At 38.7% G+C, this 27,106-nt stretch overlaps 1 pseudogene; it reads left to right on the top strand.

Moving 5' to 3' along the window:
* Window positions 1–27,106, top strand: part of LOC114399053 — a 97,812-nt pseudogene that overhangs the window by 69,944 nt on the left and 762 nt on the right.

A 27,106-nucleotide genomic window follows, 5' to 3' on the forward strand; every position in this document is an offset into this window, starting at 1 on the left:
GTTATTAGTCAATTGATCCAAGGATACTTCTAAAGAAAAACGTCCGATTGATTTTTTTGATTTATTTTATTCAAAGATATTTTGATTATTTTATTATTATTTTTCAAGATATTTTGATTATTTTATTACTATTTTGCTTTTTTTTTGTTTAACCTAGGTTACAGCTTGAACGATCGATTAGATTTTGTTTTAACAGTGATTAAACGAGATTACAACACAAATGATGATTGAAATTCATTTTATCATTTATTAGGCGAGATAACGGCTTAAACAATCGGTTAAACCTCGTTAAAAATGGAAGAAAAGAAACCGAAAGTGAACGAAATAAAGATGAAAGCCAAAAAAACAAGAAATGAATTGAATGTCTCAGATTCGAAAACTTACCCATTGAAGAACGAAGAACGGATGAAGAACGGTGAAGAACGAAAGAAAACCTTCACGGATTTGCTCACGGAAACGTCTCGGAAGCGTTACGGAAGCACCTCGGCTTGGATTTTCTTCACGGAAATAATTTTGTTCACCCAAAACAGCTGAAATGCATAGCCAAGGGGGGTTAGGGATATTTAGAGCAGCCTCCCTTCGCCTATTTATAGGAAAAGGGGGGAGGAGGTTGCCGCCCAGCTCACCCAGGCGAGCTGGGTTGCTTCCTCCAGAAGCAACCCTGCTTCGAAAATATTCTGGAAGGGCCCAGATTCGAAAATTTGAAAATTTCTATTTGCACCCCCATATTGATAAGTTCACCCCCCCTTCTTTCGTAATTTACGGAAAAGTTACAGAAGCATATAGGACTTGACTTTCTTCTTTTTTTTCTCTTCCTGCTCACCCATATTAAGTGAAATATGTTTATTTAGGGTTTTAGGAATTTTACGAAAGCATTATGAAAGCCTTTAGCAAGCATATAGGACTTGATTTCCCTCTCTTTCCTCTTTTCTTTCACCAATATTAAGTGAAATAGGCTTACTCAAAGTTTTAGGAATTTTACGAAAGCATTACGAAAGCCCCAGAAGCTCCGGAAACCATTTTCAACCAAAACGTGGAGGATCTTGATAAGTTCACCCCCCTTTGCTAAATGCACTCCTGTTTATTTACACACACCCCATTTTTGTGTTTTTTTTACTGGTATCTTCCTGAAATGTTACGGAACTTTACGGATTATGTAACAACACCCATTTCCTTTCCGAAATGTTGTGAAACTTTACGAATTACGCAACAAGGCTCTTCTTGACTTCCGAAATGTTGTGGAACTTTACGGATTGCGCAACAATGCTTCTTTTTGACTTCCGGAATGTCGCGGGACTTTGCGAATTACCTAACGATGGATGTTAAGTACCTCGAGGCGGTCAAGCGAAGGTTGCAGGCCATCAAACAATGGTCCCCGAACGAAATTAGGGTATGACACTAGTAATCATGCCATTCTGTGAGATAGAGTGCATCAACCCACCAAGAAAAGCTTGTTGGAGTTATCATCATAAGATGCTTTCTTGGCACAAAATAAGTTGATTTCTAAGCAACTTGAGATCTTAACAGAAACACTTGGTAAGTTGCCAATGAAACTGTCTACCGGTCACCTTTCACATTCTTCTGTTTTGCAAGTTACAGGTTGTACCATTTGTGGTAAGGCTCATGAATTAGGTCATTGCATTCCCATTAAAGAGCACACTCAAGAAGTTCATTACATGGGAAATCAACAGAGACAAGGATACAACCAAGGAGGATTTTCGGGGTTCCAGCAAGGTCCCTATAATCAGCAAGGGCAATGGAGATCACACCCTGGCAATCAATTCAATAAGGACCAGGGTGGACTTTCCAACAGGCCACCTCAACAAGGGCCAAATATTTTTCAGATGACCACCAAACTAGAGGAGACACTAGCTCAGTTTATGCAAGTGACCATGTCCAACCATAAGAGTACTGAGTCAGCCCTGAAAAATCTTGAGATCCAGGTGGGTCAACTGGCCAAGCAGTTAGCTGAGAAGTCATCCAGCAGCTTTGGAGCAAATATCGAGAAGAATCCCAAGGAAGAGTGCAAAGCTGTTATAACAAGAAGTAGGAAGCTTGTGGCGGCTGAGGATAGGGATGTTGCTTTGAAGGAACAAGTTTCTTTGAAGGACACTACTGATAAAAAGAAGAAAAAGGTAAGAGATGAGAGGAGCCAGTGGAGAAAAAAACCAATAATTGTTGGAAGGGAAGAAATAAAAGACAATGAAAAAGAAATGAGGGAGGAAAACAAAAAGAAAAAGAAGAAAAACAAAAAGTTGAAAAAAATAAAGAAGAAGAAAAGAGTAAGAGTGAAAAAGCAAGAGAAAAAAAGTAAAGAAACCACTTTAGATGAGGGAAAGGAAGTGCCATACCCTTTGGTACCTTCCAAGAATGATAAGGAATGCCACCTGGCGAGATTCCTAGATATTTTTAGGAAATTGGAAATAACTATGCCATTTGGAGAAGCTTTGCAACAAATGCCACTCTACTCAAAGTTTTTAAAAGACATGTTGACAAGGAAGCACAAGTACATTCACCAGGAAAATATAGTTGTGGAGGGTAATTGTAGTGCTGTGATTCAGAAAATTCTTCCACCAAAGCACAAAGACCCTGGGAGTGTGACCATTCCTTGCTCAATAGGTGAAGTCACAATGGGAAAAGCTCTCATTGACTTGGGAGCCAGTATCAATCTAATGTCACTTTCCATGTGCAGAAGACAGGGAGAGTTGGAAATCATGCCCGCTAGAATTACTCTATAGTTGGCTGACCGCTCCATTACCAGACCATACGGAGTAATTGAAGATGTTTTGGTCAGATTAAAGCATTTTATCTTCCCAGCGGACTTTGTTGTAATGGATATCTGTGAAGATAATGACATTCCCTTAATCTTGGGAAGGCCATTAATGTTAACTGCAAGCTGTGTAGTTGACATGGGAAGAAAGAAACTAGAACTGGGCTTTGAAGATCAGAGAAATGATTTTTATTTATTTGTAGAAGACATGCCTGTGCCAGAACAAAATGTTTGCTTACAGGTAAGGGAGGTTGAATAGGAGGTCCTGAAGGTGAGGGCCAAATTTGATATCACCTATTGAGGTATATGCATCAAGCTAATGACGTTAAAAGAGTGCTTCCTGGGAGGCAACCCAATTCTGATTCCTTTCATTTTGTTTTTCATGCATTGCATAAGTTGGAATTTGCTTTATAATCATTGAAAAAGGGGGATATCAGCTTATAATGAGTCATAGATATTGGGGGGTTGTTTTAAATGTTTTGAGAAAGTGGACTGAAAAGGGGCATATCATGCGCTGAGCGCATCTCCTTCTTTCGTAAAGCGAGGCTAGCTTGCGCTAAGCGCTAAAACCTCTACATCTCAAGCTGATTGGCTCGCTATGCTGGCCATGGGCGAGCTTAGCCCAATTCAATTCGACCTGAAATGGGCTAAGCGAGAGTACACTCGCTAAGCTCATTGTGTTTGTTGGATAAGCGCGATGTACCCACGCTAAGCGCTATTCCTTGCGGCCTTATAGCACTAAGCTAGCAACCACTCGCTAAGCGCATGCCCCTCTGTATATAGGATGCAATGTATTCGCTAAGCCGGCATTGAGCCAGCTTAGCGAGAGTTGCAGGTTTACTTATCTGCACAATCACTTAGCGCGCTGATTTGCGCTAAGCGCAGTTCAAAAAAAATATTTTTTAATTAATAATAATTTGAATTTTAAATGGGCCTCATGTCAGCCCACCAAGAGAGGAGTGGAAAGCCAAACATCTCTCTCGCTTAGCGGATTGACTCACTAAGCGAGTTGCTCGAAAAATGGATAAGTAAAGTGTAACAACAGTTACACTCACACTTACCCCTTTTTTTTCAAAAGCTTTCCTACAACCTCTTTGTCTTCTGAAATACATGCATTGCATCTCCGAGTTCATCTTGCATTGTGCATCCTATCTTCACAAAGCATATTCAATCCAAGTAAGTTCGCAACTTCATTTTTGCTTCTTCTTTTGTTAATACCTTAGGATAGAAGACATTAGGTTAGCAATTTTATTTTTAGGTTTAGATTGTAAGTAGAATAAATAAAAATTAGGACTTTGTTAGGAGTTCAATGTGTAGATAATGTAGACAATGTTGCATGTCTGATAGGGGCCTATTTGAGGCCTAAAAGAGGAAGTCGAAAGACTTCTTCATCTACATTTTTTTTGGAAAACGCGACGAACTCGCTGAGCACGGTTGATGCGCTAAGTGAGTTCATCAATTAAGCCTTAAATGTATACATTTCCAGACGAACTCGCTTAGCCAACATGCATGTGCTAAGCGAGTTCAACCAGGTTGTTGAATGTTCATCTTCATCATGAACATCGCGGCTAAGCGGCATCTGTGTGGGCTAAGCCACTGTACACATCATTAATGACAAACCTGTGGCTAAGCGAGTGTTGTCTCGCTAAGCCCAGGTACCTTAGACAGATTTTTTGTTGACTGTCTCGTGCTAAGCCGCACCTGTCCAGCTAAGCGCTATTCATTGTGGTAGTGGTTGGGCTAAGCGAGCATAGTCGCTAAGCGCACATAACTTAATCAAATTTTTGAAGTGTTGCTCGCGCTAAGCACCGCCTCTGTGGGCTAAGCGCTATTTGTTATAGCATGCATAAGGCTAAGCCAGCGCTGCTCGCTAAGCCATTGTTTGAAATAAAAGTGCTCTGGGCTAAGCGAGTGCCTATCTCGCTAAGCCAATTATGCAAAGAAAATTTTTCTGTCATGACTGGCTAAGCGCAACCCTGTTGTGCTAAGCCAGTGTGTTGTTTTTCCTAAGGCGCCCTAAGCTTGCTGCATCTCGCTAAGCACACGTTCCCAATTTTAGTTTTTATTTTTTGTTTCAATTTTGATAACTTCTGGTTTAATAAACTGATGGGTTTTTTTTTATTGTAGATGGCATCCAGGAAGAGGAAGAGCACTACTTCTAGGCCTATAGCTCAGTATGATACCAGGGGATTCTAATCTTTGGAAGCCTGGAATAGATACACTGACAACATTCTCGGCTGGAATATCCTTTCAGAGAGAAATGTGAAGCTTTATCATACTGAGTTTGACGAGTTTAAGGTGGAGTTGGAGAGGCGTAATCTGCACAAATGCCTCGCCAATCTCCGGGATGGAAGCATAGACATGGCTCTAGTTAAGGAATTTTATGCTAATTTATACACCATGGAGGAACAAGCTCCAAAGCAAGCCAGAGTAAGAGGACACCTGATCAAAATAGATGCAGGCATGCTGAATGAATTCCTTCAGACTCCAGTGGTGTTAGAGGAGGGGGAATCTTTACCCACCTACTCTTGATTTTACAAGTTAAGGACTAACCACCAGGAGATTAAAGCCAGGCTTTGTATTCCCCGTAAGGGGTTTGTTTTGAATGCTGAGGGCCAACCATGGAAGCTTCTCAGAAAAGATCTAACGACACTGGCCCAGACATGGAGTGTCTTCTCTTACTCCAACCTAGCTCCCAATTCCCACACCTCAGATTTGAATATAGACAGAGCTAGGTTGGTCTATGGCTTGGTAACCAACATGGACATGAACATTGGAGCCCTTATCTCAGGTCAAATTTCTTCTATTGCTCAGAGTAACTCCTTTAGGCTCGGATTTATAGCCTTGATCATTGCCCTATGCAGAGCTAGAGAAGTTACCTCTGACAGTCTTACCTATGAGAGCCTGAGCCCAGCCATTAACTTGGCCTACATTAAGAAAAAATTTTGGAATGTGGATGATCTAACAGTTAACTTCAGAGGGGCAAGTAAGGCAAGGGTTCGATCAGCTGGTGTTTCCTTCTTCTTCTACTCAACCAACTCCTTCCACTTCTATTACTCCTACACCAGCTCCTCGAGGCCCATATGCTCAGGACTCTCAACGCTTTGAATCCATGCTTCAGAGTCTTCATAAAGGACAGATTTTGTTAATGCAGAGCTTGCAGGTTATAGCTCCTCCAAGATCCATTCTGATAGTGGAGCAGTTTTTAGAGAAGGTATCCTGGCCAGGAACCCTGCCTTCTTTTGAGAGAGAAGGTGGGGTTCCCAGTGCTTAGGTACCTCAGTAGGTACAGGATGCATCATCTGAGGCCACCATCCCTGAGCCATTCATTCTTGAAGTAGGTGAGACACAGGTAAGGCAGGAGGCTGCGGCTCTAGAGAGATCACCACAGACTTCACCAGATCCACCTTCTCTAGTGGTGGATCAATCTTCTCTTCAGCAGCCAGCAGTCCCGTCTACACCATTACTTGATCTTTTAGAGGATCCTTCTACACCAGTCTTGGGATTGACTACCACTCCTCCGGCCACTCCTGTGCTACGTCTTACAGATAAGGAGGACACTCAGGATGAGGATACTCAGTCACAAGACCTATCACAGGAATTTTAAATTCCTGCTTTTGTTTTGATGACAATCATAATTATTATACTTATGTCTTTAGTACACTTTTTTTGTGGTGTATTGGTTTACTTTTGATTGTGGATAGTAGTATGTATGTCTTGAAGCATACTGAACAGTTTGACTTGAATATCTGAGTATGCAGTGCAAACATAATTATTTTTTTGTGAAATTGGTGTTGTGAATTGATTGCATGAAAGGGTGAAGCATGTGTTGAAATCATGAGTTTTGAATGAGCATGTATATAGATGAGAAAGAACAAGAAAGTAGGATCACGATTAGAAATGTTAGTCAGTGGACAGATTGATTGAGAAAGAAAAGCTTGAACCATAACTCGGTGAGAGTGTGAACTTAATTGTTGATAGAACGACTAGCATAGAGCAATGATTTTTGTATCAATCTCCGAATTTTAGAATGAAATGCATAAATCTGGATATGATGAAGGCCATTATTGTTGTATATACAAGCCACTTGACCAAAAGCTTACCTGTTTATTAATGATGATATCATTTGCACCATCTTTGAGCTGAATTGTAATTGTCAAATTGAACCGTAAGCTTTAAAAATATTATCTCCATTTACCTTGCTTAGGTTTTAGGAGAGCACATTGGTTTAAGATAATTTTGCCCCAAATTTGGGGGAGTTTGTTGGATGAATAAATTTAAAGGTAAGAAACTACAGTACACATAGCAAATAAATAAAATGTTATGTGTTAAAGAAAATAAGAAGAAGAAAAAGAGAAATTCAAATAAGTGTGTGCTATTCAAACAAAGTCAAGTGAAAGGCTAGTGAATGGGCTAAGTGGATTGAAAAGACAAACTGGGTTAGTCTAGGATTTGTGCTTTCTTAGAACTCAAGCTTTTGCATCCTAGAAAAACCAATATTTTTGTTGCCCAACTTCATTACAAGCCAATAAAAGCCCTTTTGATTCAATTTGTGTATTTCTGACTTTATGGTATGAGATGAAGTACAAAGATTGGACCTTTTGTTAGTTTTTCTTGCTAAATAGCTTAAACACTTGTGTGTGAGTGATACAATGGCCGTAAGAATTTGGTTAAGTATCTTTCCATGAAATTTGTCTCCTACCTAGCTGATGTGCCATCATTTTCTTCTATTTTCTAAACCCTTTTTGCACCATTTTAATCATTGATTGATCTTAATTGTCAATTAATTAGGCAGTTTTATTATTTGGGCTCATTTAGCTAATTTGATGTTTTTAATCTAATTTCAGGAATTAATGAAACATTGGGCTTAATCCGGATTTTGGTTGTGGACTTGAAGAGGGCAAATAAAGCAGCGCTTACCTTAGTTAATTTCTAATTAGGAAATTTCGCAATTTTATTTTATGTTGTTCAGTGTTTATTTCGTTTTGGGCCAGAGTATTGTAATAGGGCCCAGTGACTTTGAGTGACTCTTTTTAAATAGCTGCCTTGGGATTCGTGAAGGCATTCTGTTATGCTATTTTCATTATTCAGAGCTTTGGTTTTAGGTTTTCACATTTTTCTGTTCCCTTGTTACAGTTTTCATTCTTAATGCAAATTTCCGTTTTTTGCTTCTAATTACGAGTTCATTCTTGCTTCTTCTTCTACTTTCATTTACGTTTCTGTTCATTTACGTTCTTGTTCATTTACGTTTCTGCTTCATGTTTCATTTGCGTTTTCTGTTTGAATCCATGGAAGGCTAGATTTTCTTGTGTTGTTTCCTTTTGAGGACGAAGCCCAACTCTCTTTGAGGTTTCGTTTGTAATGTGGTTTCCTGGCAGTTTTCCCTTCACCAGTTATCCCAATTTCGTGAATATTAATCAGTGCACGCTTCGTGTTCGATTAATTGCCTCTAAGCCTAACTTGCGTTCATGCTTAATGGACGAAGGGCTAACTGGTGTATGTGGTGCCTAATCACGTATTGAAAACCCTAAGTTGATTTTCGCTTAGTAAATTGAAATAGGGTTGGATTAAGTGGTTGACTGTTAGGGACGAATTCTCCATAACCCAGGATAAGAGAGTGGCTTCTGAATAAGAGGAAACAACCCGTTTTTAATATTAGTAGTTTCGTATTCCATTTTATTTGTTCTGCTCTTTAATTACCAAACAACCAAATCCCCCCCATCGTTACTGTTACTGCAAGTATATTATGAACATTTGGCTTGTCACTGCTCGTTGGGAAATGACCTAGGATCACTTCCTAGTTACTGCATTTTCATGTTTATTTGATTCGGGTACGGCCTCGATCACTAGCTTCATTTAGTTGTGTTGCTAACTAACATGTTCTTTTCTCTGAAAAATTGCAAGTCTTGTGAAAAGCAATTGATAAAGGCATTTTTGTTTCATTTGTTATCATGCAACTAATATTTTGGGAATTACACACCTTTGTACATAATCACTGCATGTTTTGTCACTTGGGGACCAGTGAGTTGTTCTTTATTTGCTTGAGGACAAGCAAAGCTATAAATTTGAGGGAGTTTGTTAGTCGGTCAATACGACTAACTTTTCTGTAAAAAACTGTTGTAAATTGTATATGACTCCTCCCATTTATGGTTCTTTTTGTAATATGGTAATTAGTTTTTCATAATTTAGGTAATAGGTACCTTGTATCCCAGTTCTGTGTATTAATGATCATCCACTTCAATTTCAGGTAAAACAGACAAGATTGTTGAAGTGCAGATTTCATGAACTCGCTAAGCCACTCATCTTCTGGCTAAGCGCATCATTCGCTAAGTGCCCAATCTGATGGCTAAGCGCATGGACAATTCTGGAAGAAGGATGAGCTGTATAGAGGCACTAAGCGAAGGCCAACTCACTAAGCGCACCGCCTTCACCTTCAGGCTGAGCGAGTGTGATTGGCGCTAAGCCAAAAGTCACTTACATGCGCTAAGTGAGCTCATCTTCCGCTAAGCGCATGTCCACCGACAACAGTGCCTATTTAAGCTGAAATCACGATTTCTGAAAGGGGAGTTGAGTTTTTTTTTAGAGTTTTTGGTTGTGGAGCAATTGAGAGAGAATTGAGCTTGAAGAAGAAGCCGTCTTGTGGAACTTTGGGAGATTTTGAGAGATTGTGAGGTTTCCAGAGGTGGTATCCCCACTACTTGTATTTCTTCTATCTTTCATCTTCTCTTCTCATTGTTGTAAAGGAAGCTTCCCTGCTATGGAGAGCTAAATCCTCAGTTGGTTCTTCCTATAGGGTACTTGATGTAAATATTTGTATATTTATGTAATGATGTTTCATGTGTTCACTGTGCTATCAGTGCTTAATTCTAGTGTGCTTTTGCCTTGATCACGCACTTGCATGCTTAGTTAGGTTCACTCAACATTGGGAAAGGGTTTGATCCTTAGAACTTGATAGGACGGGGCTAGCTATCGTATTTTCACGAGACATCGAGGTACGATAACTTAGTTTTTGTTATGTTATGTCTTAATGCTGTTCTGGTTAAGTTTAGTCCAACAAGAGGGATCTGAGGATGATGCTTGACTAGGATTATGCTTAACGTGCATGAGACATCAGGGTTTAGTAGTCCAGGAGACAACATAGAACAAATGAACATTGTTAGATAGAGAACATCCTTAATAACATCAGTCATCCAGTAGGAAGACTAACACGTTCTTTATCTGTCTTCACACACCACTACTCACGTGATTTAATTTTGATTAGTTTAGTTGCATACTTGTCCACACCACACACCAAACTTTCATCCAAAGGCACTTATTTACTAAACCATGGCTTTACCAAGTAAAAAAAGTTCCCCGAGAGTTTGATACTCGATATTCACTTACCGTTTTATACTACTTGCATGATCCAGTGCACTTGCCGGCTGTCGAACAGTTCTCATGAGCCTTATGGTAGATTTTGGGCCCATGGGCTAAGTATGAGCCCACTTATCTTTGTAAATATTAGATTAAGGTTTCATTATTTTTGCGCCATGTATTTAGGGCTCTATAATGTAGGTAGGGCACCTAGACTAGTTTTTGTATTAGGGGTAGTTTTGTAATTTCACATGCATTAAGCGAATATTTTATGTGTGTGTTGGAAAATAAATTTAATAGAATTGGGAAAACCCCAATCCAATTAAATTTTAGAGGGGGAGGTGAACATTTGCTTGCTACACCCCATTGCCACATCATATAGTCACACTTTGTGCATGTTATTTGTGCTTTACATGCCTAACGACACCTAAGCACACTAAGTGGAGAATCTTGGACTTCATCTTGGATTAGTGGGCTGAACCATAGCTAAAATTCACTAATCATAATTAGTGAAACTTTGGCTCCAAATTTTGGCTCCACAAATTCAAGTGAAATTTGAATAGAAATTCAAATTTCCCTCCAATTTTGTGAGATACTTAGGCTATAAATAGATGCCATGTGTGTGCTTTTTTTTCAACTTTGATCATTTGAGAATTACACTTCAAAGTTCAGACATCTTTTGAGGCACAAAATTTCATGCTCCTTCTCTCCCTCTCCCTCCTCTCATTTTCTCCTACCTTCAAGCTCTTATCCATGGCCTCCTATGGTAGTGAGCTTGTTCTTGACTCATCTTCTTCTTGAAGTGGAGTCTCCAATCATCTTTCTTCCTTCTCCATTCCGTTGCCATTCATCTTCAAGAAGCAAAGGACTCCATTGATGAAGAAGATCCAAGGCCTACAAGCTCCACATGGAGCTACATCATGTGGTATCAAGAGCATCTTCATCTAGGTGATGTTCTTTTGCTTCCTCTATCTTTTTGTTCGGTCAATTCACTTTAAGTCCTTGTTATTCATCTTATTCTCCATGTATATCTTCCATTTTCTTGTGGTTTGGTGCTGTTTAGAGTAGATTCAAAAAAGTAAACCGATTAAATCTTAGATCTACACTTGTTCTTGCATTTCTATGGTTCAAATTTTATTGATTTACTCTGGAATCATGTTTTTGTGTTGATTTTAGGTTCTATCATTTTTCAGTCATAATCTTCTTGTGCTGAACCTCTAGATCTAAATTTTCTTCCAAAATATTGATTAGAAAAATAAAACAAAAAAATCTAACTGTAAATCACTTAATCCATGTTATCTTAGAATCATGTTAAGTCATAATAATTGTCACATTATGTTCTAAGGTTGTGTTGAATTTTGATTTTGTTGATTGAATTCTAGATACATTTGTTCATGTATTCTTGTCATTCTTAGCCTATCTTTTGAATTTTAAGTCTAATTCATGCATGTTATTCAGTTCATAACATGTTTGTTGGATTTCCCCTACAATTACTTTTGGGTCTACTTTTTCTTTATTGAAATATGTTCAAGGGAAATCCGGTTTGCCGGAAAGCGCACCGGATCGTCAAGTATTTAAAATTAAAACGGATGAATCCGAGTATCGAACTCAAGGAACTAGTCTTAGACATGGTTAAATTCAGAAATAAGGCATTGTTTAAAGAAACATTGATAATTGATGATTTAGAGTAGGATTAAACTAAGTCTAGGCTAAAAACAGTAAAAATGCAAGTAAAATTGACAACAGTAGGTAAAGATGTTGGGTCTTTCTAACAAACCAGCTGATGTATATAAAGATATTTCTCTAATCAATCATGTTTTTGTGTTCTATGTTGTAGCCTAAATTACTAAACCTCAATCCCTAGTTAGACTGAATCAATCCAAGCTTCATCCTCAAATCCCTCTTGTTGGACTAGGCTTAATTTAGACAACCCTCCTAGGTTTAGACTAACTTAAACTAAGCTTCATCCCCAGATCCCTCTTGTAGGACTAGACTTAGCTTAAATAGCTCACGAAAGTTTACACTAATTTAGCCTAAGCTTTGTCCTCAGATCCCTCTTGTTGGACTAGACTTAGACCAAACATCATTATTGTCATAGCATATTTAAAACCAAAACTTATTCCACAGATCCCTCTTGTAAGACTAAGTTTCAATTCTACTTCATTCAAGTTCAAAGGCAACAATACATTTCCCAATGCTAAAGTCACCTAACTATGCACACAAATAAGTGACCAGACCAAGAGCATACAAAATTTAAGCACTAAAAGAAGCATTGAACACAAGAAACACAATCAATTACATATTAAAGTAATTACATCAGTTGTTCTTTAGAAATCCCCAACAAGGGTGTTTAGCAAGCCATTACAGAAAAACCCCTAATGATAATGAGATTAAAAAACCTAGGTATCTCTGCAAAAGTTTCTCCTCTTGCTACCTCCAGAGCTCTTTTCCCAAAATAGGCATTGTGGTGTGCTCTAGAATGTTGTAAAAATCTGTTTCAGGCTATTGTGTACCCTAATTGTGCACAAGACAGGCTTTAAATAGGCTCTAAATTCGCGACGTTACGCTTAGCGCCACCCTCGTTCTTAGCGCAAGTAAGTGAATTTGAGCTTCGCGTCAGTCGTGCGCTGAGCCTGGCTGAAGACAACTGTTGTGCTTAGTGCACAGATCACACGCTTAGCGAGCGACCTTGATATTGATGCTCTGCCAGATTCTTCTGTCACGCTGAAGCTACTCTTAGTGGTGGATGCGCGCTTAGCCCACTTATGAGCTAAGCTCAACTGTCACTTTTAGCACTTCATGACTTAGCCTCTTTTTCACCTAAAATTGCACATATTTCATCATTAAATCCAATGGACATATGCTAGAGACAACTTTAATAATAAAACAAGATTTATTTACAAAATCACTACAAAATAACCATAAATTAGGGAACTATACAAGTTTTGGAAAATGTTTTCTATACAAAAGTTAGTCATATAAGACGCCTAACAAACTCCCCCAAATTTACAGTTATGCTTGTCCTCAAGCAAAGAAAGAACAGTTCACTTGTCCTTAAGTGACAAGCTACAGTGATCACTCAAAAATGGTGTTTGCTTCACAGAGAAATTCAACCATATGAACTTAATATCATGTACTCCTTCAATCAATTGATTTTCACAAACATGCAGCTTTTCAAAGATAGGAACAAGCACATTAGAGTCACAACTGAAATAAGCTAGTAAGGATTTCAGAAATCAAGGAAGGATGATCAACCACAACCTCATAGTCATTGTTTCACTCAAGCTCAAGTTTTTAGGCTCATTCCATCATAAACAACTAACACAAGTCCCAACCTTTGCATTTCATCTCATATCACACAACAATGAACATACAAAATGAATCCCAAGGACTTTCTAGGCTTGTAATGGGGTTAGGCTGCCAACAAATCATGGTTTTTCTAGGATTCAAAAGCTTAGGTTCTAGGAGAGCATTCATCCATAGATAAACCTTCACTTTTTCTTTCATTCACACCCCTTACTTGCCTTTTATTTAGGCACTCAACTTCATTTCATTATTTTGCAGCATACACATTTATTAATTTCATGGTTTTTTTTTACACAATCTATATAGAGATATTGTGTGTGTATGCTATTTACTTTTACCATTTCAATTCTTACCGAGTGCCTCCCCCAAATTTGGAACAAATTTACCTTAATAATTACTCCCCAAATTTGGGACAAATTTGCTTTGAACTGCGCTTCTTGTGGATGATGCTCTCCTACAATCTAAGTCAAGGTAGCAGGAGAATAACATTGTATAGGCTCAGGGTTCAATCAATCAATAATTCATTCAGCTCAAACTGGGTACAAGGGATAATTCATTCAAGCACATGGTCAGCTTTTTGGCTAAATGGCTATCACAATCAAACATGGCCTTCATCATCCTCAATTTCATGCATTCAGTCCATACTTCAGAGATTCATGCAAAAATCAATACTAAATGATAGTCATTTCTCTCAAAATTTAAGGATCACACTCTCACCGGGATATGGTTAATGCATTCCTTCACAATCAATCCGACAAACTGACTAACATTTTCAGTCATGCTTCCAATCACATGCTCATTCTCTTCTAATGGCTACAAGCTTGATCAAAGCAATTATCTAATCATTCCAATCCATTAAAATCATACAACTGTTCATTCAAATCATTCTCAAACACTAATTTCATACCAAACAATCCACTGCATATCATTTTCAATCAATTCACTGTTCAAACATGCTTTTGGTACAAGGAAACAACTCAAAGTGCTGAAATTTAAATAACTGAAATATAAAGCAAACTAAAAAGAAAACTAAATACTGATAAACTAAAATGTTCATGCTTTTCAGAAATTAAACTAAACACAATTTAAACATCATGCTCATCTTGTTGCTGATCTTCATTAAGATCTAGTGCTGGAGCTGCTGATGAATCCTGGATAGGCTACTCTGGCTCTGTGACTAGTGTAGATGGTTGGGTCTCCTCAGGAATAGGTGCAGGAGATGGCTCAGGTATCGGATATGTTGAAGTCCCCTCCTCCTGAGCCATGTGTGCATCTGCACCAAAATAAAAAGGCTCAGGAGGGGTGAGCTCATCCTCCCCCTCCTCAAGTATCACTGGGGTCTTCAGGAATGAGTTCAAGGTGTCTGCATCGAATTTCACCAAACGACCTCTCACCCTCACCTGCTTAGGTGGTTTATCCTCGGGGTCATAGAGGTTTGCATAAAACTCCTTTATGATGGCCACATCAATACTACCATCCACAAAGTTTGCAACTCCTTGTGCCAGTTTCTACACTCAAGTTCTTCAGTAAATTCATCGAACTCAATGTGATGGAGAATGACATTCCTTTCAGGCAAAATCTTCCTAGGTACCACAATGTCGATATACCTCTCCAAAGCCTCTTGGGATATGAACCTGGATCTATCAAATCTGGCTTGGGTAGGTGTAGAAGGAGCTTTCCTCTTCTTAGATGCCATCTGCAAAATATAAGACAAACACAAGAGATTAGCACAGGTTATTTTCACAAAAATAGAAAAATAAAACTGAAAGTTTGACTGGGCCTTTAGAGCAGCTGGCTGAGCTTAGCGCGCCTTATGAAATTTTTACTCAGACGCTAAGCATAGCAGGCTGGCGCTTAGCTTAAAGACACAAAAAATATTTTTTTGTGCAAAATAGGCTTAGCGCACAACTGAGCTTAGCCTAAGTCTACAATTTTCAAAACCAAAGAGGGTTGGAGCTTAGCATAGCATGGCGCGCTTAGCTCAGCCTCAACAAAATGACACTCCGACTTAGCGCATAGGGTGCACTTAGCCTAACTACAAAAACTTAAAAGACAGTGAGGGAGTTGAGCTTAGCGCAGTAGGGCGCTTAGCTCAACACACAACAAGGGCTTAGCGCACAGATGCACTTAGTCTTATTCAAAGGAAAACTTATAGAAGCAAAGTGGTGCTTAGCTTGACTGGTCAAGCTTAGCGCTAAACAAAAAGTCTCAAAAATTAATGTCTGAACACTGGTCCCGCTTAGCGCACAGACGTGCTTAGTGGGCTCATCACTTACGTTCATCAGCAGGGATGAACATGCTTAGCGTGTTCATCTGGAAATCCAAAATTTTGACAGTTGTGATGAATAGGCTAAGCGCATAGGCGTGCTTAGCGCATTCATCACGATTTCCAGACAAAACCACAGGGGTCTTCACCCCTTTCAGCTACATTGCCCCTAATGGGCTTCTAAGTTACCTAAAATCCTACATTGACTAACCCTAAAACTAATAACCTTAACCTAACCACAACCAACTAAGAAAACAAGAAGTCATCTATCCTAAGGTTTGAAGAATGAAAAATAAAAAATAGAAATGTGCTAACTTACTTGGATTGTTCTTGAAATGAAGCAATGAAGATGCAGGCAAGCAGTACACACGCAGTAGAAAGTACACAAATGCTCAAGGTTAGGAAGGTGCAGAGGTTTGGGTGCAAGGGTAACACCTAAAGTGCCTCTGCCTTTGATTTTTAAAAAACTGAAATTCGTATGGCGCACTTAGCGCACAGCTGCGCTTAGCGTGCCAACGTGACGTTTGAGTTTAAAACCCAAGCGCTTAGCATAGCCTCGTGCTAAACCCAACTTGAAGTTGTAAAGTCCCGTAAGCATCTGGGGCTTAGTGCGGCAAGCTGCGCCTAGTGCTTTCTGCAACACAAAAATTTTCTACAATATGCGCTTAGCCTGAGATGTGAGGCTTAGCGTACCATCAAGCTTCAACTTACAGAGAATAATTCAGGCTTAGCGCAACAGGCGCACTAAGCACACTTCCAAGAATTCAAAACCCATAAGAGATTGGCGCTTAGAACTTCCTGGCCCGCTAAGCCCAGCTTAAAAACTCAAGTTACAAAATGGATTCGGGGCTTTGCGCAGGATAGCGCGCTGAGCGCTGCTACAATAAAATTCTTCCAGAGAAGAAGTGTCGCTTAGCACATCATCCACGCTAAGTGATGGAAGCTTGCTAGTGAAGCTTCTATGGAAGCTGGATCTTTAAGCTTCAATGAGGTTCTTCAATGGTGATTTTTCACAATGGAGAAGCAGCGGAAGATAAAGGAGAAGAGGTGAGAGGAGGCGCCAACCACTAGGGAATAAGCCTTGGAAGAAGGAGCTTCACCGCCAAGAACCTTGGATAAGAAACTTGGAGAGGATGCTTTAATGGAGGAAAAGAAAGAGAGAAGGGGGGAGCACGAAATTGAAGGAATAAAAGAGGGAGAGAAGTGGAACTTTGAAGTGTGTCTCATAAGACTTTCATTCATCAAAGTTACAACAAGTGTTACACATGCTTCTATTTATAGACTAGGTAGTTTCCTTGAGAAGCTTTCTTGAGAAAACTTCCTTGAGAAGCTTGTTTGACAAAACTTCCTTGAGAAGCTAGAGCTTAGCTACGCACACCCCTCAAATAACTAAGCTCACCTCATTGAGAAGCTTCCTTGAGAAGATTCCTAAAGAAGCTAAAGCTTAGCTACACACACCTCTCTAATAGCTAAGCTCACCTCCTTGAGATGAGAAGCTAGAGCTTAGCTACACACTCCCTATAATAGCTAAGCTCACCTCCTTGAGATGAGAAGCTAGAGCTTAGCTACACACCCCCTATAATAGCTAAGCTCACCCCCATGCCAAAATACATGAATATATAAAAGAAAAAAACCCTACTACAAAGACTACTCAAAATGCCCTGAAATACAAGGCTAAAACCCTATACTACTAGAATGGCCAAAATACAAGGCCCAAAAGAAGGAAAAACCTATTCTAATATTTACAAAGAAGAAAGGACCCAACCTTGGTCCATGGGCTCAGAAATCTACCCTGGGGTTCATGAGAACCCCAAGGCCTTCTTTAGCAGCTCTGGTCCAATCCTCTTGGAGTCTTCTATCCAATACCCATGGGGGGTAGGATTGCATCACTAAGCCCACTGGTTAAGGTTCAATTACTATAAAGATGTGGGGCTTAGCGCAGTGATGTGCGCTTAGCTGAACTATCCAGTCAACCAAACAGGGGTCTCTATGCTTAGTGCGAGCAAGCTCGGCTTAGCGCGTGAAGACTGAGTGCTTAGCGCAAGGTCTGCGCTTAGCAGATAGACAATTGCAAAAAGACATTCTAAGTCTTTTTCTGTCTATCTCTTCACACAAGCTTAAAACCCCTTGTTCATTACCAAACAAGCTAAAATTAATCACAATCACAAGCAAGGTGTCCTAACTACATGCAAGAGATAAGAATGAAAAATAGAAAAGGGAAAGAAAAGCTGGGTTGCCTCCTAGTAAGCGCTCTTTTAAAGTCACTAGCTTGACGCATCGTCCTGTTATCCAGGATTCAAGTGAAGAACACTGTTCAATCTTTCCATAGCTCCACCATGATATTGCTTCAACCTTTGTCCATTCACTACCCATGTCATGTCAGGATCTTTAGATTGAGGATCACAAAGCTCCACTGCTCCATATGGTCGAACTTTCTTGATGGTAAATGATCCAGACCACTATGATTTAAGCTTTCCAGGGAACAATTTAAGTATTGAGTTGAAAAGAAACACCTGTTGTCCTGGCTGAAAGTCCTTCTTGAGAAACTTTTTGTCATGATACTTTTTAACCTTTTCTTTATATAGCTTTGAAGACTCATAAGCAGTCGATCTCATCTCTTCCAACTCCAAAAGTTGCAGCCTCCTTTGTTCTCTGGATGCGGCTTCATCAAAGTTCAAAAATTTCAAGGCCCGGTATGCTTTATATTCCATCTCCATTGGTAAATGACAAGACTTGTCGTACACCATCTGAAATGGGGATAATCCTATCGGAGTCTTAATGCAGTTTTGTATGCTCATAAAGCATCATCTAATTAGATGGACCAGTCCTTTCTAGTAGAAGCTACAGTCTTCTACAAAAAAAATTTCAACTCCCTATTTGATACTTCTGCTTGCTCATTGGTCTGAAGGTGATAAGGTGATGTTACTTTTTGTGTCACATTATATTGTTTCAAGACCTTCTATAACTGATTATTGCAGAAGTGTGTACCTCCATCACTAATCAGAATTCTGGGCACCCCAAATCTTGAGAAAATATTCTTCTTCAGAAACTTCACTACAGTCTTAGCATCATTATGCGAGGCAGCCACTGCTTCAACCCATTTAGAAACATAGTCAATGAAATGGCATTTCTCCCAATTGAGAACTAGATTAGACTTTTCACACCTCTGTAATACTCTTTCAAGATTTGATAAGCACCCTTCAAAAGATGGCCCAAAAACAGAGAAATCGTCCATGAAAACTTCAATGCATTTTTCCACCATATCAGAAAAAATAGCCATCATACACCTCTGAAATGTAACTAGGGCATTGCACAGACCAAAAGGCATACGCCGATATGCAAATACACCAAAAGGGCAGGTGAAAGCAGTCTTCTCTTAATCTTTGGGATCTACAACAATCTTATTATAACCAGAATATCCATCCAGAAAACAATAATAGGATTGCCCTGCAAGTCTTTTAAGCATCTGGTCCATGAAAGGAAGTGGATAATGGTCCCTCCGGGTGGCATCATTCTGCTTCCGATAGTCAATGCACATTCTCCAACCTGTGACAGTCCTTGTGGATATTAACTCATCTTTTTCATTCTTAATGACTGTCAGACCTCCTTTCTTGGGGACAACCTGCACAGGGCTAACCCATGCACTATCCGAAATGGGGTAAAAATAAGGCCCACTTCCAACAACTTAAGCACCTCCTTACGCACCTCTTCTTTCATGATTGGATTAAGTCTTCTTTGAGGTTATCTCACTGGTTTGTAATAAGATTCCATATTGATTTTGTGCATGCAATGAGATGGACTAATTCCTTTCAAGTTAGATATGTGCCATCCAATGGCAGCTTTGTGTCTCTTCAAAATTTGCACCAGCTGATCTTCTTCTATTATCTTCAACAAGCTACTAATAATCACTGGTTTTGAGTCATTGTCCTCCAAAAACACATACTTCAAATGTGCAGGTAAGGTCTTCAATTCTACTTTTGGTTTTTCTATTTGCCCACTGTTCTTCAATTCCTCAAATTTCGAATGTCCCTCAGAAATTTCTCCTGCACCCTCCAATTCTTTAATACAAGTCTGCACTTCATGTTCCTCCTCTTTAGTAAGACATTCTACATGATTAATCAATGCTTTTTCCAAAGGAGAATGCAGTGCCATGGTTGTAGCTATTGTTTCTATTTCTTGTTCTACCTTGTCCAGATCAAAGCAAGCTTTCATATCATTTGGATGATTTATTGCTTCAAATAAGTTGAACGAGACTTTCTGATTCTCCATGCTCAATTCTAGTTTGCCTTTCCCCATATCTACTATGCAGTTGGTCGTGGACATAAAAGGGTGGCCCAATATTATGGGAATGTCAGGATCCTCCTCTATATCCATAACCAGAAAATCTGTAGGAAAAACAAGGTGCTTGACCTGAATTAACACATCCTCAATCACTCCATATGGCCTTGTGATGGAGCGGTCAGCTAACTGGAGGGTCATGCGTGTGGGCATTATCTCTATCTCTCCAAGTCGCCGGCTCATGGAAAGAGGCATTAAATTGATGCTAGCTCCCAAGTCTATGAGAGCTTTGCCTATAGCAACCTCACCAATAGAACACGGTATCGTGACAACTCTAGGATCTTTGTGCTTGGGTGGAAGAATGCGTTGAATAACAGCACTACAATTACCTTCCACAACAATTTTGTCACTATGGATGTACCGGTTCTTCTTGGTTAACATATCCTTCAAAAATTTGGCATAGAGGGGAATTTGCTGAAGTGCTTCTCCAAATGGCAAGGTAATTTCCAGCTTCTTGAAGATATCAAGAAATCTGGCCAAATGTCACTCTTTATCTTTCCGGGAGGGTACCAATGGATAAGGTACCTCCTTGCATTCAATAGGAGTATCCTCTTTCTTCTTTTCTATGTTAGCCTCACTCTTGCCCTTTTTCTTCTCAATCTCAACAACCTTCTCTTTTTGCTTTTCATTTTTCAACTTTTTTTCTTTTTCTTTTGTGTCTTCTTCTTTTTCTTTTTCTTTTTCTTCCTTCTTCTTTATTTTCTCTTGCCAGTCTCTTATTGGTGTCTCTCCTTCTTCATCACCTTCTGCTTTCTCAACAATTTCTTCAAGTTCAACTAAATCATCAACCAGTTCCAACGCCAGTTCATCAACCAGCTGTTGTTTAAATCCCTCCACCTTCTGATTAGCTCTACTTTCCTCTGCTTGAATTTCCATTTTGCTTCTAGTCATCCCTAGTTAGATTGAATCAATCCAAGCTTCGTCCTCAGATCCCTCTTGTTGGACTAGGCTTAATTTAGACATCCATCCTAGGTTTAGACTAACTTAAACTAAGCTTCATCCTCAGATCCTTCTTGTTGGACTAGACTTAGCTTAAATAGCTCACGAAAGTTTAGACTAATTTAGCCTAAGCTTTGTCCTCATATCCCTCTTGTTGGACTAGACTTAGACCAAACAGCATTATTGTGACAGCATATTTAAAACCAAAACTTATTCCGCAGATCCCTATTGTCATACTAAGTTTCAATTCTGCTTCATTCAAGTTCAAAGGCAACAATAATGCTAAAGACACCTAAATATGCACACAAATGGGTGATCAGACCAAGAGCATACAGAATTTAAGCACTGAAAGAAGCATTGAACACAAGAAACACAATCAATTACATATTAAAGTAATTACATCAGTTGTTCTTTCGAAATCCCCAACAAGAGTGTTTAGCAAGCCATTACGGAAAAACCCCTAAGGATAATGAGATTACAAAACCTAGGTATCTCTGCAAAAGCTGCTCCTCTTGCTGACTCCAGAGCTCTTTTCCCGAAATAGGCATTGTGGTGTGCTCTAGAATGTTGTAAAAAAAAATTTCAGGCTATTGTGTACCCTAATTCTGCACAAGACAAGCTTTAAATAGGCTCTGAATTCACAACGTTGCGCTTAGCACCACCCTCGCGCTTAGCACGAGTAAGTGAATTTGAGCTTAGCGCCAGTCGTGCGCTGAACCTGGCTGAAGACAACTGTTGTGCATAGCGCACAGATATCGCGCTTAGCGTGCGGCCTTGATATTGATGCTCTGTCAGATTCTTCTGTCGCGCTAAGCGCGCTGAATCTGCGCTTAGCGGTGGATGTGCGCTTAGCCCACTGATGAGCTAAGTTCAATTGTCACTTTTAGCACTTCATGACTTAGCCTCTTTTTCACCTGAAATTGCACATATTTCATCATTAAATCCAATGGACATATTCTAGAGCATCTTTAACAATAAAACAAGATTTATTTACAAAATAACCATAAATTAGGGAACTATACAAGTTTTGGAAAATGTTTTCTATACAAAAGTTAGTCGTATGAGATGACTAACAATGTTCTAAATCAATTCCTAGAAGTAGTCTTGTTGTTGAACTTTGTTTTGTTTTCTAAGTTTCCTATATGATTCCTATGAAGAAATTGAGTTGTGGCTGGTTTGGTGAATCAAAATAAGTCTTAAGCTCTCTTTAATTGTGTTATTCAAGACATTTGAGCATAAGCAAACACAAATTGTAATTATCCCAGCCTTAAGCAACATAAGCACTACTCTTGATTTCTAGGTTGAAATCGCTGGTGCTGGCAGCTTGAACATACAAACTTGCAAACATTACTGGGAATTGGTCACTGTGAATTTTGAACTGAAATATTTATTGAATTTTATAGACATCTAGGCCAAAATTAGAAAAAAATAACCAAGTGATTTGGATAAAAGGAAAAAATATGAAAAATCACACAAGTTGGTAGGAAAATCAGTGTCCAGGAAAAAAAGTGAAAGGGAAGTGTGCTTGTTGTTTTGGCTTGAAATTTGTTCTATAATTGGTGCCTATTTTATACCAATCTTAGTTATGAAATTTCAATTGAAAATTAGTGAGAAAACAAGTTCCAAAACTAGAGGTTTCTCGAGTCTTATTTTTTTGTTTTTTTTTTACTCTACTCTAGAACCATTCTAGGTTTCTCTTTGAGTCCTAACTTGCTTTTGTGTGGTTTTTATTGCTTTAATTTTTTAATAATCCTTGAAAATTTGTCTTCTTAAAAATATATTGGTTTAACTTTAATTTTATTTTTTGGTCTTTGGTTATTGCTTGTCTCTTTGTTTCGTTGTTTGTGAGTTGCCATATAGGCTTGAAGAATTTGAGTCAAGAAGCAAGGGCCAACCACCTTAAGAGCTATTGGACTAAGAAACGCTCCAAATTGAGTGAATCACCAAAGAGAGCACAACCACAAAAATTGAGGACTATTTTGTAACTTTGTAATTGGAAATTTACTTACCTTCATTGCTTTCAAATTTTATACCAAAAAGGCCTTTCATTGGAAGTGTGTTGGGAGCCTCCAATAGGTTACCAAACTTCCATTTGTGTGTAATACTTTTAGGCAACTTTTCCCTTAGGATAGTGAGTGTTTTGTTGGGAACCTTAAATGTGGTCATCCAAACACTCTTAGGATCCGCCTAGTTTACATTTCTTCCACTTTAATTTTTTGCTTACTTTCATACCTTATTTTCTTAACTAGTCACGCCTAGTTTATCTTGTTATTACATAATACTTTCTTCTTGCTTATCACGCTTATCTTGAGTTCTTTTGAACCCTAGCTTTTACCTTTTGCAAACCCCCCAACAAGAAAGAAACACAACTTAGGAACCAACATGAGTCATCATTCATCTAGTGGTAATGGTGAGGGTACTAGTCATAAGGACCCTCTATCTAGAATCTTAGATGAGTTGAGTTCCCTCAAGCTATGGAAAGAGAGGGTAGAAATAAATCAAGATGAGAGGTAACAAATAATGGAAGAAGAAAGAAGGAAAATAAAAGAATTAAGAAAAGAAAAACATGCCTCCTATAGTAGTCATGACCCTTGCAAGAGCCTAAGTGAAGAACTTCGTGACTATTATGAAGGAAGGCATAGGTCACATCTTAGACCTCACTCCAATAGGAGAGAAAAGGAAAGAAAGCCTCAAGAGGCTAACATTAACCTCTTATACTTTAAAGGGAAGGACAATGTAGAGGCTTACTTAGATTGGGAAATAAGGGTAGAGCAAAAACTTAAAAGGAAGTCTATTTCAAAATCTTATGGCCCTCACTCTTATCCAAAGAAGACCAAGGTCAAGGCATCTTAGGGGCGGCATCTTATAAGCCCAAAGATGATAAGGGGAAGACAATAGAAAAGCAACCCCCTAAGGCTAGTATGCAAGAAAAACCTAGCTCTATAAAGTGCTTAAAATGTCTTGGAAGAGGACACATTACTTCTCAATGCCCCACCAAGAAAACCATGATTATGATGTGCCAAGACATTTATAGTAGCCAAGATGAGGCTACTACTTCACCTTCCTCTAGTGAAAGTGAAGAAGCAAAAGGGCAAGAATCTAGTGAAGAAATCTACCCCCAAGAAAAAGAACAACCTTTAATGGTTAAGGAGAAGTGTAAGGAGGTAAGTGTCTCCTCGAAGAGGTTAGCTAAGAAGGAAAGTCATTCTGCAATAAAGAAAAACATTACAGAAACCTTCCCTCTTAGACAACCTCCACATCTTCTCCTTTGTAAAAAGACACTTGTTAACAGTACCACACCTCTTGGGCTTGAGATTATTCCTTGAGTAAATGAGTAATTGGATGAGGTTTTGGTTCACAAAAGCTTAAATCCTTGTGCTTTGTTAGTGCCCAAAATAGGTATTATGAGGCATCAAATCCGTATGATAGGTGGTATGATGAATGTTTTGAGTGGTGCAACCCTCTTTTGTAAAATCACTCGTGCACCCAACATCTTCATGATTTGTGTACATAGGGACTCATTAGGTAGGTTTGTTCTTATTTTTAGTTTCAATACAAACTAAGGTACTCATATGGGACACCTTAGGTTTGTCATACTTTTTGGTAGGAATAATCAACATGAAAATATAGAAAAATGTATGTTTTATTGCATTACTTTTCTTAATTTTTTAAATAGTGATTAAGGGGTTCCCATGAACCCTAAGTGAATAAAGGTCATTCTTAAGTGGCCTACTCCACCAAGTATAAGGAAAATTTGGGGATTTCATGACTTAACAAACTTTTACAAAAGGTTTGTCCCATATTTTTCTATACTTGTAGCACCACTCATTGAGTTGGTGAGGAACCAGGTTCCTTCATGGGAAGATGCCCCGGAAATAGGTTTTCAGACCTTAACTTACTTCAACATACCAAACACCACTAATACATATGTTTTTATTCTTTTTACAGGTGTTGAGGAAAAAAGCCCAGAGTTTCAAGAACCTCGGGATTTGAGATCAAATCCTTTTCAAGGGGGAGGGAATGATGCAATCCTACTTTGCAAGGGCATTAGATAGAAGACTCCAAGAAGATTGGGTCAGAGATGCAAGAGAAGACCCTAGGGTTCTCATGAGTCATAGGATAGATTTTGGGCACATGGGCTAAGTATGAGCCCGCTTATCTTTATACATATTAGATTAAGGTTTCATTATTTTTTGGCCTGATATTTAGGGCTCCATAATATAGGTAAGGTACCCTAGAAATATAGGATTTTTCAGCCCTTGTATTTTAGGACACCCAGACTAGTTTTTGTATTAGGGGTAGTTTTGTAATTTCACATGCATTAAGTGAATATTTGATGTGTGCGGTTGGAAATAAATTTAATTGAATTGGGAGAAGGCCAATCCAATTAAATTTTAGAGGGGGAGGTGAGCATTTGCTTACTGCACCCTATTGCCACATCATACAGTCACACTTTGTGCATATCCTTCATGCTTTACATGCCTCATGACACCTCAGCACACTTAGTGGAAAAACTTGGACTTGATCTTGGATTAGTGGGCTGAAACATAGCTAAAATTCACTAATCATAATTAGTGAAATTTTGGCTCCAAAATTTGGCTCCACAAATTCAATTTCAAATTCAAGTAAAATTTGAATAGAAATTCAAATTTTCCTCCAATTTTGTGTGACACTTAAGGCTATAAATAGAGGCCATGTGTCTGCATTTTTTCAATTTTGATCATTTGAGAATTAAACTTCAAAGTTCAGACCACTTTTCAGGCACAAAATTTCGTGCTCCTTCTCTCCTTCTGCCTCTACTCATCTTCTCCTACCTTCAAGCTCTTATCCATGGCTTCCTATGGTGGTGAGCTTCTTCTTGACTCATCTTCTTCTTGAAGTGACCTCTCCTCTCAACTCTTCTTCTTCTCCATTCCACTGCCATTAAAATTCAAGAAGCAAAGGACTCCATTGATGAAGAAGATCCAAGGCCTACAAGCTCCAATGGAGCTACATCAGATTGCATCATGTTGGATAATCAAACTCAATCTGGGAGTGTTGCTAGTTGCCAGTTGCCACTTGGGAAGCATGCAACTCTCAGCATGTGATTTGACTAACAATTTTTTGTTTCAACCTTTAACCATTCGTAGTTTTTGAAATTACAAAATGTTCTTCTGATCTCAATAGCATGATCTAATTGTTGTTGATTTGTATATTCGTAGATGGTGGTCCAAGGAAACTGTGGCTGTGGTTACTGGTGGAAATAGAAGAATTGGGTATGAGATTTGTAGACAACTTGCCACTCATGGATTGGCTGTCATACTGACATCAAGAGATGTTGGTGCTGGTGTTGACTCAATTAAGGCTTTGCAAGAAGGCGGTCTCAGTGTGGTTTATCATCAACTTGATGTAGTGGACTATTCATCCATCAACCAATTTGTTGAATGGTCATGGGAAAATTATGGTGATTTAGATATTCTGGTCAGTTTCTACAATGTCGTTTCTTCCATATTGTTGGTCTGTTTTTAACTACTAATTTAGCATGTGCTATTTGGATCTATCTAGTTGATGTATCCATTTTAATTACTTCTGGCATACCTTTTATGTTATATTCTCAAAATAAATTTGTTTTAGATTTCATAGTGGATCTAAATATGCTAAACATGGAATTAAACAGAATAAGGAAGTTAAATTTTACAAGGAAGTATGCAGAATTTGATTTAATGCATATCCTTATTTTATGCTTCTGAGTAATATCATTTACCTTGCAGGTAAACAACGCTGGTGTTAATTTTAATCTTGGGTCTGATAACTCAGTCGAAAATGCTCGTAAGGTTATTGAAACAAATTATTATGGCACCAAGCGTATGACTGAAGCTGTTATTCCATTGATGAAGCCATCCCTTATTGGTGCTCGTATTGTAATGTAAGCTCACGTCTCGGTCGACTTAATGGAAGACGTAATGTAAGTAAAAGCTCTTCATACTGTTTGCTAAGCTATGTTTAAAATGTTTAGATCTTGGATTCTTTCCCTTGTTAGTTGTTAGTGCTCTCATGGTTCTTTTATTTTCTTGCCTTGGCTTCTCAATGCTTCCACAAAGTAAAATCGCACTGTTTTCTTGTTAGGTAAAAAATAAACATGTTTTTTCGCACAT

This window comes from Glycine soja, chromosome 19 (genome assembly GCF_004193775.1).
Source record: "Glycine soja cultivar W05 chromosome 19, ASM419377v2, whole genome shotgun sequence".
In the NCBI taxonomy this organism is placed as follows: Eukaryota; Viridiplantae; Streptophyta; class Magnoliopsida; order Fabales; family Fabaceae; genus Glycine; species Glycine soja.